The following is an 11348-nucleotide window of genomic DNA, read 5'->3' on the forward strand; positions in this document are numbered from 1 at the left end:
TGTTCCATCACCTCTCTCTCTCTCACTCCCGCTCTCTTTTACTCTCTCGCTCTCCCTCCCGCTTCTCCTCTCGCGTCCACCCGACTAGTTCACGCGCGCGCGCGCGCGCTTCCCTCCGTTTCTGAGTTATATTTAGGTGAACTCTGGTATTATCCGACGGGCTGACGGACGTACGAGCGGATGGACGTACGGACGGATGTACGAACGGACCCGTCGTACCAACTGGAACCAGAGGGCTTTTACTATCCTGTCCGTTACGTCTGACGGCCCGCGCGACACGGTAGCTCGCGGGTCCAGTTCGATGGATCGATATACGTCGACATCCGGCGCGACCGGTTGGACAATTCGCGAGTCTATTTCGCTACGGCGATCGACTGGTCGAAATCGTCGGCGACTGCACCTAGTCGGAAAAATAACGGCGAGCGCGGTAGTCGGATGTTGCCGACTCAGAGAAGAGGCTATCGCATCAGTTTAATGAAATTCCTGAGAACACGTCGAATTTCTCTGAATATTTTCCAATTTAATTTAATATTTATTCTATGTGTGTGTGTGTATGTGTGTGTGTGTGTGTGTGTGTTATATTTAATTATATGTAAATTTATTTTGCTTATTTTTTATTCATGTAAATATGAATATCTAATAATTTTATAAGAAATTTAAGCTATATATATACTAGAATATATGAATTATTATAATAAAAATATGACGCATGCACAAATAATATATAATATTGTAATATCCCACACACCTATAATAATATTGAATAAAATAAGTACAAAATAATTCTCCCTCCCTCTCTTTAACAATTTTCATATCGTTTAATAAACATTATAAATTAAAATAATGTAAATAAAAAAATTACAGAAGTATTAGTATATCTTGACATTCTTGTTGCAAACACAGAAACCGCTTTAAATTATTTCAAAAAATCTATATTAAAGTAAAGTGCGGGAAACCTGAGACAGCTAAACATATGCGTTCACGTAGGACGCTATTACATAGTACAAGTACAGATAAAAGCAAGAGAAGAGCAGCGCAAAGGATGGAAATGAAAAACCAGTGATACAGATTATACAAATTGAAGGATGTTTCGCGCGATATAGACGGAAGCGAGCGCACGCGTCGCATATATTCCGAGATTCACACACTAGTATTTTGCGATTTTGGTTGTATTTATCGCCATGTTTTTATAGAACAACGTGTAACCGCATAGTCGCGTGTATAGCATGCGATCGTAATAAATTTTTATTTCTATTTTATATATTTATTAGTACCCGGTCGCGAATATTCGTCATAGTAATTGTATTATTTGTTGGCCCGCACTGTATAACGTTCAAGCCGGCGGTAGGGCTTCGAGCTCCGAGTGTCGATGGATCGATACGTCCATCTGCTCTCTCGCCGCGCAATTCCAAGCGAGTCGAATTTTTTCCCTCGTACTCTCGCGTCACCTCGCGATTCGATCACCACTCGCGATAAACGCTTCATTGAGCATTATGGCTTGGATTTTTTCGAAAGTCAATCGATCTTGTGGTTATCTTATCCGCAAGGAAGACAGGAATATGAGATTGTGTAAAAATTGGAAAGACACTACACTCTCCGCGCGCGCGGTTGACTTTTCCCAAAAATATAAAGCTTTAAATTTATTTATGTAAAAAAGATAGAATAATGATATTTAAAAACATATGTCAAATTTTTTAAACTTGAATAAATAATAAAACAGGAGAATGCACATTTTTTTTTTTTGAATTTTTCCTCGCTTGGCGATATTCTTTTTAGACTGACAAACGTTCCGCGTGAATTGATTGTTCTGTTCTCTAAGTAAGCTATTTATGTGCTTGCAACAAAAGTATTTTTGCTAACACAATATATAATTTCTCAATTTTCCCCGATGAATCAAGCTTTGCTGTAAAAAAAAAAATATCTTACGAAACAACTATCATTTGCAATTGAGAGAAGGAAACTTTTTCCGTTGTTTAATCATTGTCGATTTTCGGACAACGGTTCTTGCGTGCATGGAATTTCTCTCTGCTGGCATATTACCGGTAGGAAACGTAACGGCATCTGTGTCGCCACTAGGTATGTCATTCTCTTGTGTTTTCAGTGTCTAACTTTCTAAAATTCTAAGCAGCGTTGTTAAAAATTTATTATTTTCCCTGCTTAAAAACTTTATTTGTTTTTTTTGGACATGGTTGCAATTAAATAAAATAAATGTTCAATCCATAAATATTCTATTTCTATCCATCGGTTATAAATTATGTTAGTTTTTGTGGTGCTAAGTAATTCTTAGTTATGAGCAGATAAAACAAAGAATTAAATCATTTTTATTATATCAATATAAATAAATTAACTTTAAAAACATCTAAACAAACGCATCTAAACACAAATAAAAAAATATATCAGGTACTGACATACTAATTATAATAGTTTAATAATTTCATTATTGATAATCCATATTAATTTGTTATTTAATATTATTTTATCATAGTATTAAAATTAATATTGATATATAGAGCATAATTTAAATATATGTAATATAATATAATGTAATTAACACATATATTAATGTGAACATAAATAAATCTTGAGAGAGAAGGGTTATAATCTTACACTCACACAAAATATTATACTAATTTTATTTTGCTAAGAAAATATCAATAGCTGAAAGTTTTTTATTTGTTTGGAGATTCAAGATGAATCTATTATTAATAGAATATTAAAAATAATATCTCGTAATAATAGTAAAAAATTTTCGATTTTGTAGCTCTCTTCGTAGGGCTTCGAGCTCCGAGTGTCGATGGATCGATACGTCCATCTGCTCTCTCGCCGCGCAATTCCAAGCGAGTCGAATTTTTTCCCTCGTACTCTCGCGTCACCTCGCGATTCGATCACCACTCGCGATAAACGCTTCATTGAGCATTATGGCTTGGATTTTTTCGAAAGTCAATCGATCTTGTGGTTATCTTATCCGCAAGGAAGACAGGAATATGAGATTGTGTAAAAATTGGAAAGACACTACACTCTCCGCGCGCGCGGTTGACTTTTCCCAAAAATATAAAGCTTTAAATTTATTTATGTAAAAAAGATAGAATAATGAATTTTTTAAACTTGAATAAATAATAAAACAGGAGAATGCACATTTTTTTTTTAATTTTTCCTCGCTTGGCGATATTCTTTTTAGACTGACAAACGTTCCGCGTGAATTGATTGTTCTGTTCTCTAAGTAAGCTATTTATGTGCTTGCAACAAAAGTATTTTTGCTAACACAATATATAATTTCTCAATTTTCCCCGATGAATCAAGCTTTGCTGTAAAAAAAAAAATATCTTACGAAACAACTATCATTTGCAATTGAGAGAAGGAAACTTTTTCCGTTGTTTAATCATTGTCGATTTTCGGACAACGGTTCTTGCGTGCATGGAATTTCTCTCTGCTGGCATATTACCGGTAGGAAACGTAACGGCATCTGTGTCGCCACTAGGTATGTCATTCTCTTGTGTTTTCAGTGTCTAACTTTCTAAAATTCTAAGCAGCGTTGTTAAAAATTTATTATTTTCCCTGCTTAAAAACTTTATTTGTTTTTTTTGGACATGGTTGCAATTAAATAAAATAAATGTTCAATCCATAAATATTCTATTTCTATCCATCGGTTATAAATTATGTTAGTTTTTGTGGTGCTAAGTAATTCTTAGTTATGAGCAGATAAAACAAAGAATTAAATCATTTTTATTATATCAATATAAATAAATTAACTTTAAAAACATCTAAACAAACGCATCTAAACACAAATAAAAAAATATATCAGGTACTGACATACTAATTATAATAGTTTAATAATTTCATTATTGATAATCCATATTAATTTGTTATTTAATATTATTTTATCATAGTATTAAAATTAATATTGATATATAGAGCATAATTTAAATATATGTAATATAATATAATGTAATTAACACATATATTAATGTGAACATAAATAAATCTTGAGAGAGAAGGGTTATAATCTTACACTCACACAAAATATTATACTAATTTTATTTTGCTAAGAAAATATCAATAGCTGAAAGTTTTTTATTTGTTTGGAGATTCAAGATGAATCTATTATTAATAGAATATTAAAAATAATATCTCGTAATAATAGTAAAAAATTTTCGATTTTGTAGCTCTCTTCATAAATTTTTTCATTTAAACACTTTAGGACCAAACGAGTCATATATAAATATAAAGCTTAAAGTTCGGCTTATATTGAGAGAAACTCGAAGCTTAATTTACAAATATTGTCGAAGTGATTTTAAGCTATCAAACAATTTTTAAGAATTAATAATTAAAAAATAATATTTTTGCAAATAAAAAATATCAATGACGTAAACGAACGATAAATATAATCAGAAATCGCATAATGTCAGATTCTTTCAAAAATTCATGATCATTTAATTAAAACACGCAAAATTCCTCTCATTGAGGTACAAAGGGACTAATTCCATCGGCCATCCACAGCCGTTGCGCGCGTATATTTATTCGTTTGCTGTAATGCATACATTAATATCCTAATAACACCCCCAATATCGCGAATTTCAATAAATCCAATCGATTTTTCCAACGTGCGTATTCGATAGAATGTCTGCTATATTTCATAGCACTAGTAGATCGGACGCGTTTTATCAGACTTCGTACCGACGCTATAACTCGAATGTAGGTTAGCGGCGGCGGATCCAAGAGAAGGGATGCCGAGTTTTCTTCGAAAAATCAATAGACATTTCTGCCCCTGGGTTTCACCTTGTCGCACTAATAACGCCCGCCGTTAACTCACTTTCGAAGATTCATATCGCGCGATTCTGTATCGAAAGGACTAACGAGCCTCTAAGTTCGTGCGGTGAAAGTTTTTATGCAGGATTAATTATTTCTCGTAAAATTAATGATCGTAAAAGTAAATCTTTCTTTTAACCTAATGCATCTTTGAGCGTTTTAAGTAGTATTAATAATTTTTTCCTATTGCCTGAGAGTATACTATATATATTTTTTAAATAGCTTTTACATATTTAAAATTAAGTAAAGAATTAAACTTCTTTAGATTTTCACATCCTGATATTTATAATTTACTGAAAATGCTTTTCACTGTGGAGAGTATTGATATGTCGACATTTATATTAAGAAGTAATCGATTCTATATTAGCTTTACCACGTTGCAAATTAAGCCTACCCAGATGGAGTTCGTAAACACCCCGTATAGTAGTTCAGGGTTAACCGCAGAACGTACGCGTCTCGTAGTTACTCGCTTCGCGATAGATTTCCAGCGTAACCGTAGTGCAGTAACAATAGTGTCGCGTATACGAATAAATCCATACAGCCTTGCGTAAACACGTGATAATTCGCGAGCGGATTCTCGTCGATCATTGGTCGATCGTTGGTTGCGAATCGAAGTTGGGACGAGGTCGAGCGTGAAGAGATCCCGTTTACCTTCGCAAGTACGTTTCCACCTGGCCCGTACATACCTGAGGAACCTGTATCAGTCACGCTCGCTCAGTTTCTAGCGGCTGCCGCTGTACCACCGACTATCTTAATATCCGGATATTCGCTTCATGATCATTTAATTAAAACACGCAAAATTCCTCTCATTGAGGTACAAAGGGACTAATTCCATCGGCCATCCACAGCCGTTGCGCGCGTATATTTATTCGTTTGCTGTAATGCATACATTAATATCCTAATAACACCCCCAATATCGCGAATTTCAATAAATCCAATCGATTTTTCCAACGTGCGTATTCGATAGAATGTCTGCTATATTTCATAGCACTAGTAGATGTAAAATAATAATATAATAATTTTACTTTTTAAATATATTTCTTTAATTGAATTTTTTTCTTCTGAAAAGAAATATAAATTTTTTAATAAACAGGTTACACCAAAATAGTCGTCATTTTTTCAGCTTTTTCTTATACGCGACAAATTTTGATTATTGTATAAATTTTTAAATGTTTAAATTACAATTTTGGCTTAAATTAATCAATAATTATAATCATGTTAATTATTAAAAACCGTAAAATATACGGATTATACTCATTGTATTATTTAATTAATTTATTAAATTAATTTAGTCCATTCTGAACAGGAAAATCCTCTGGTACAGACAGTAAATATTATATATTATAAATATAAAAATTTGTCATTATAAAATATTTTAATTTTAGTAACATATATAATCGTTCTTGCATCTCTGTGATACATCGTACTTTTGCGTAGAACGCAAACGTCTATGTGGAAGCGTAACAGACGCGAGAAAGAAATTATGCGTGCGTTTTCCTTATAGCTCTAGATAGAGAGGCTAAATGACCATTGTAAGAACATAGATAGCATATTGATACAATCGCAAGTAAATCTCCAATCCCAAGCACACAAATAGTTACTTATAATAAATTACTAATATATGTATTATATATATATATGTAGAGTATATAATCCCAAAAGTAGAGAGAGCTAATTGCTAATATCTTAATCGCCGTATTAAGTAAATTCTTAAGTGTTCGTATGCGATATAGATATTATTTACATTGTAACAAGTGAAATGATAAAAATTGATACAAATTTATTATGCGAAACATTATAAACTCCGTATCTTCAGAATCTCTAAGATACTTTAAAAAATTTTTTAATACTTTTTTCTTTTTTTTTTACGAATATAAAATCTTTATTTCGGATAGAAATTATATAGAGCTCATGGATAAAGCTGTATATTAATTATTTGTAATCGGAATATGCTAGTATTATTCGCTTATTCGCGACATTTTTCTTGATACTCATGACTCAGTTTCTGTCAACGAATAGCAATAGTGATAGATCTATATGAAAACTAATAAAACTTAAGCGTCAGTCCGGCAAATATATGTATAAAAGTTTCAGAATAATTTTTTGTTGAAAAATATTTATTGGTATTTTATATATTAAAATCTTTATTTCGGATAGAAATTATATAGAGCTCATGGATAAAGCTGTATATTAACAATTCTGTGTCGCATAAACGGATAAATATTTTTTTCAAAATTGAAAAATCGAACTAAACTTGCGCTTGAATCGAACCTTGAAGAAATTTTTGAGATTTTTCAAAAACAGAAATATTGTGAGAAATCGATCGTGCTGTAGCTGGCAGTGACGATTTGCGGAATCGCCAACTTGGTAGCAGAATTGTCAGAGTGACGGAGACAAGCAAAAAAAGAGAGAAAAAGAGAGAATATGTGTAATAGTGGCAGCGAAGGGTGAAGGGGAATAGAGAAAAATAGATGGCAGAGAGAGAAAGAAGGCATCATATAGAGAGTAAGAGAGATAAAAAGAAAAAAACACAGAGAGAGAGAGAGAGAGAGAGAGAGAGAGAGAGAGAGCAAAATAGGAGCGATGAAGAGGAAAGAAGATAGAGAGTTATAAACATGCAGAGAGAATGAGGGAGATAAAGGGGAAGAGAGAAAGAAAGACAAGTAGAGGAGAAAGAGAGATAGCGGAATAAAGAGAAAGAGAAAGAGAGACGATAGTGAGAGGAGAAAAGAAGAGGGGGTGTAGAATCGAGAGCGCTGCGCAGAACCACGACAGCATCGTCGTGGTCTCATCGACCTAACCTACTTTAGATATATATATATATATATATCGAAAAAATTTGCCGCCAAGACAAGCGGCTGAGATATCCTATATATTCTTTTTTCAATTTTCTTTCATGTCTTCTTTCCCAATTGATTTTATCGTCTACGTCAGTATTGTTACTACCACCAGGCGCTATTATTATTTGTTCTTGGCTTCTGAATATTTTACAAACAATACTATTATATACATCTATTTTTGGCAAAGTTCCTCGCTCAAAGGACAATAGAAAGCACTGCCAATTACTTTTGAAAAATAAAATATACTTTTGCGTGGCGAAAACGTGGTGAAAACATTAAATACTATGGTTGACATTTTATCTGTTTCATATATTCCATGATTATTATACAAAGTCTTCTATATCTCTCGGTTTATCCTTTACATTCATGGATTCTTTTATTAATTCCTTATTAAAAACATAAAAAAAATTATTATTCGTCATAAGTTCGCCATTTTTAATCTTAGATATTTTTTTAAGTAATTGCAAAATTAAAAATGATTTTTTTTTTTTTCAAATTAGATATGAAGATTTTGCATTTCTGAAGTTTCTTCTTTTTGAAAAAAAATAGCTAACTTGAAAACTATTGATCTCTCAAAATTTTTGTTGAAAAATTTCGAGGCTATTAAGAAAGAGAGAGAGAGAGATAAAACTCGATTTCAAATTAATCAAAAAGAATACATATATAAAATATGTCTAATGCATACATAAGTGGTCTCATCGACCTAACCTACTTTAGCGAGGGACGCCTGCACGAGGTCGACGTCGACGTCGACGTCGTCCGAGGATGTTCGACGACGATGATGGCAACGATGCCACTAAGCCTAGCAAACTAACGGAAATTTTCTAACGCGTTCTCATATCTACAGCCTGTTTCTCTCGTCTCTTCTCTGCAATATCGTTGTCTCTTTACCTTTTCCTTCTATTTTTCATTCCTGTCAGTTGTCAGTGTCCTGCCCATGTCTTATTTCTATTGATTCTACATCATAATTTTATCCTTCTTTCATTTTTAATTTATAATCCTTCATACCCTAAGAAATATATGGATAAAAGGATGAAAATTCACTTTGCGGAATTGAATTCCATCGTGGTCTCATCGACCTAACCTACTTTAGCGAGGGACGCCTGCACGAGGTCGACGTCGACGTCGTCCGAGGATGTTCGACGACGATTATGGCAACGATGCCACTAAGCCTAGCAAACTAACGGAAATTTTCTAACGCGTTCTCATATCTACAGCCTGTTTCTCTCGTCTCTTCTCTGCAATATCGTTGTCTCTTTACCTTTTCCTTCTATTTTTCATTCCTGTCAGTTGTCAGTGTCCTGCCCATGTCTTATTTCTATTGATTCTACATCATAATTTTATCCTTCTTTCATTTTTAATTTATAATCCTTCATACCCTAAGAAATATATGGATAAAAGGATGAAAATTCACTTTGCGGAATTGAATTCCATATTTTTGAAATCGCGAATTAGCATCTAAATTTTTGGATTCTCCTCTATTAATCTCTCTCTCTCTCTCTCTCTCTCTCTTTCTAATTTTGGTTACATCAACTCGTGTTCTTTATAACAGATTTGAGAAAGAATATTTTTATTTTGATCTTTTACCTTTCTCTTTTTTACAGAAACTGTTAACGTTAAATTTATCCAATAAATAACACTTGGAAAACGAAAATAATATTTACAATTGTTTTAAAGACGTTCACGAATATCGTAATTGACAACGGAAGAGATTTATATTCATAACTGTGTTTTTGTCAATGTGTCTTCCTCCACAGCAGACGATTTATTATTTTGTATAATTTCTGACCTAGAGATAAATTAGTAATGATGTTTTGAATATAAACAATGGAATTTCGTGTGGTAAACCACGTTAACGTGAGCATTATAAATTTCATTTGTTATTCATTCAATACGCATTCGCGATTATTATAAAAAGTGAGTGAGAGAAAAGTCTCATTTTATTTAATTATCTCAAAAATTTCATTAGCCTTAAATTTGGTAAATCTAATATTAATTGAACATCGTATCAGTGAAAAGATTAAAATTTATTATATAAGTATTATATATATGAAATACATACACATTTTCACACATAATACTTATATAATTTATACGTATTAGAATATTATTTTCACATCATCTTTACACAGCGATATAGTCCACATTTTTATTAACTATTTAAAGTCAATTTTTCGATCGAATGTGTACGCGTGCGACCTCATAATAATGTAACAGGCCTCATAAAAATATAAAAATAAATTTTGTAATGATATTTACATCTCCATTAATCAGAATTAAATCTGCTGCTAAATTGCAAACGGTCGAAAAAACGTCAATGTTGGTGACGTCATATTTGCTAGCATATATAACCGCGCCTGACTCTTTTCTTCCACGACATTAACTGCGGAGAAGTCGCTGACTCGGATTGGAAAACGTTATGCCGTGATCGGGCGCGCCTTCTCCTGCGCGAATAGAGCGACCGAAGCGGCTAGAGCTTGAGTCATAGAGAGTGAATCATGCGTTATCCGCTATCCGCTCACCGCCTAGGACACATTCTTACGGGATTCCTCTCTCACGTTAATGCGCCATTTACAGTAATGCATGATAGTGCACTATAAAGCGCTTATAAAAAAACCATGTAAATAAAAAATTCAATAACAATTCAATATTAAATTAAATCGTATTTGAATTAAATATAGAAATATTCTCCAATTGTAAAAGGAACTAATTTTACTTATTTATGTGTGTTTCTAATTATATACATCATTGTAAAATATTATTGAGGGTAGGGTTGTAGATTCATGATATAATAATTTATGCTTTTCTTAAATTCAATCTTAGAGAGAAAGAGATATATATATATATATATATATAAATTTTACAAAAGATGCATATATGATTAGCCCAAGAAAAACTTAAAAATGATTAAAAGAAAAATCATTTCAACAATGGTAAGAATGAAGCAATGAGAAATCCAAAAATTGCTTAGAGAAACGTCGTTTCTTTCCCCAATCTCTCGAAGATTAAGCCAGACGCAAAAACGACAGGAGTGTATTTAGAAAACGTGCAATTCAAAGTTTAAAAAATACAGGACATTTGCTGTGTAATTGAAAATGTAACTGTGTAACGTTGTTGAAGTATGAAATGTTTCTAGAGTGAAAATTTAAAATTTGCTTGTACTAAGCAGACATACAGAAATGACTGCATGTACGAAGAGAGTCAGTGTACAAGAAGAATCTATTCGAAATTAAATTTAAACTTTTTAACCGTATATATGAATGCACGTATGGTGAGATATTTTGAATACTTTTATATGTCTCGCATTTTGTTTTCACAAAAGTTATTTAAACCACTATTTTAACGAAAATGTTACTATCTCTCTCTAATCTCAAGATTATATAAAATAAAAAATAATCGATTACTCACCGCGATACGATGCGCAACGGTGAGATTGTAGTGTCATAACGTTACTCTGCAAAATACAAATAAATTCTAATAAATTATAACGTTCAAAATATTTAATATTTCTAAACATAATTATATTGCGCGCAAAATTAATTTTTTATTCATTCCTTTTAAGACAACTATTCAATAAAAAAAATTATATAATTCTTGAAAAAAATTCTTATCGAATATAGATGTTTAGAAAATATGGTGAATAAAAATCTAATTCTTATATCAAAATAATTATAAATCTTAAATTTACAATATTGAAATATT

General features: G+C 32.2%; 1 protein-coding gene across 3 annotated transcripts in view; it reads right to left on the reverse strand.

Annotated features, from left to right (window-relative positions):
- LOC115234245 (basic-leucine zipper transcription factor A-like) overlaps positions 1-11348 on the reverse strand; it is a 113115-nt gene that overhangs the window by 100429 nt on the left and 1338 nt on the right. For all 3 annotated transcript variants that reach the window (XR_003883895.1, XR_003883896.1, XM_029805111.1), the window contains one exon: positions 11055-11100. The gene's annotated coding sequence lies outside the window, so the exon portion shown is untranslated. The remainder of the gene's footprint in view (positions 1-11054; positions 11101-11348) is intronic.

This window comes from Formica exsecta, unplaced genomic scaffold, assembly GCF_003651465.1.
Source record: "Formica exsecta isolate Colony F162 unplaced genomic scaffold, ASM365146v1 scaffold2, whole genome shotgun sequence".
Taxonomy (NCBI): Eukaryota; Metazoa; Arthropoda; class Insecta; order Hymenoptera; family Formicidae; genus Formica; species Formica exsecta.